Genomic DNA, 1,954 nt, shown 5'->3' on the forward strand with positions numbered 1-1,954 from the left:
TACACATATCATACCATGAGAGCTCTTTTTCATTACTAATCTCTCACAAGAGTTTAGGAATGATTCATGAATTCATCATTTGAATCATGTTTGAAGGTTAGTAGTTTGATCCAAAAGTTCTAAGAGATTTGTAAAAAAAGATTCGGGGACTTGAAAATAAGCGTAGATCTGGAGATTCCCGAATAGGTCAACCTTTCAAACGGCTTCTAAATCCATGGGCTGGCAAGAGACAACATGGCGAACTGAAACATCTTAGGAAAAAAAAGCAAAAGCGATTCCCATGGTAGCGGAGCGAAATTGCGAAATAGGAGCAAAGTTTTACCGTAACATAGGTTTAAAGTGAAAAAATTATTCAATGAAACTACCACGATAAAGTTGCTCAAGAATAAACGTTGGATCTGAATTCTAAAATCTATAAGCTAAAACTGGTTCGTAAATTCTGAAAAACTCTGAACTAAACATAAAAAAAATAATGATAACTGAAATTTAATTATTAGGGCTTTCACAAATGAGATGCATATTCTCAATACATCGTCACTTTGTTCAAATTCCAAATCTTAAAATTCAATTCTGTTACGTTGCAGAGATATTATTCAAATTATTCATGTTTTTCCTTTATTTTCTCCCTTTTTGAAAATGGAATGGGAATCAGAAAAGGCCATANACAAAACTAGGAAAACGACAAAACCCACAAAATAATAATAATAATAAAAACTACACATACCTATATTATTCTATCTTATCTACAGGAATTTAATCCCTTAAAAGCATGAACACCATCAAATAAATCACTGTCCATCTGTTGCAATAATAATCACCAATAAACTCATAAACCAACAGATTAGGCCGTCTAATCAATCAAACTTATTATACTAACCCGGAAATTACGCTATTGAATGGGTGAAACTTTAGAATAATAAAAAAAGGAGGCAACAGTATGGGAGATAAAGGCCATTGACGAAAGGATCGAGCTTCGAACAAATCTAAAAGGAAGGGTTTTGGGTAAGAAGCAATCCGTGGATCCTATCTAAAATCTGAGCTCATAAATAAAGATTTAAAATACTTGTGCACAAATGATCAAAATCACTTTAGCGAGGAATCCTAATCAATGTATAGTACTTCTGAAATTGGATTAATTTATTGAAGAAACTGTTGAGAAATGATTTATTCAAAAATGACTTTAAAGTGCTTAAACTAGAAGGCATACTAAATATACCTTAAATACAATTATACAAACTCAATGAATCGACCATGAAGTCTTCTGCTAGACTTTAGGAGCATCACTTCCGATGATATCTAAAACTGGCAACCAGATGAAACCATTGTTTAACAGAACAAATACAAAGTTGAACAGAAGCATGCAGTGGCAGATGTTTTGATTATTTGGGTGTTTTTCCGATGTCCAAGTAATTGGCAATTGCAGGCAATAACAAGAAACCTAACGTAAATCAATTGCCCATGGCACTGTGTGTGATCCATGCATATTCCTTTTTTGAAACAAGAAAGAAAGTAATAATGATAAAAAAAACTGCAGCTGATGAGGCCCTGATAATAAAACAGATCACAAGGAGGCAAGCCATCCGAACATTTTCCTGCAAGCCATTTTGTTCACCTGCAAGAGATGCGAAAACCTGTATCTTCATCTCGGAATAACAAATAATGACAAGCAAGAACCACCAAAGGCATCAGCCACATGACTAGGAAGTACAAATTAGCATTCAGTTATCCTTCATATGTTGTAATCCGAAGGGTCTCTCTGTTCAGCCCTGTGTTATTCTTCCTGCAAGACTTTGGACATCCAATATTTTCTTCCCTCATTTCTTCTCTCATTTCTTCTCTCCACCCTTTGTTCTCCAAGTTTTGGAAATTGAAGATCCTGAAGAAATTAGGCTGTTTTCTGGCTGATTTAGGAGGAATATTTTCGTTAACTTCAACAAAAGAATCTTCTCTTTTT

The 1,954-nt window shown here is 34.2% G+C and overlaps 1 protein-coding gene across 1 annotated transcript in view; it reads right to left on the reverse strand.

Annotated features, from left to right (window-relative positions):
* Nucleotides 1-1,296: 1,296 nt before the first annotated feature.
* Nucleotides 1,297-1,954, reverse strand: part of LOC111783107 (NADH dehydrogenase [ubiquinone] 1 beta subcomplex subunit 10-B) — a 5,081-nt gene continuing 4,423 nt past the window's right edge. Inside the window, exon 3 of the mRNA XM_023663990.1 lies at nt 1,297-1,612. The gene's annotated coding sequence lies outside the window, so the exon portion shown is untranslated. The remainder of the gene's footprint in view (nt 1,613-1,954) is intronic.

This window comes from Cucurbita pepo, chromosome LG20, assembly GCF_002806865.2.
Source record: "Cucurbita pepo subsp. pepo cultivar mu-cu-16 chromosome LG20, ASM280686v2, whole genome shotgun sequence".
Taxonomy (NCBI): Eukaryota; Viridiplantae; Streptophyta; class Magnoliopsida; order Cucurbitales; family Cucurbitaceae; genus Cucurbita; species Cucurbita pepo.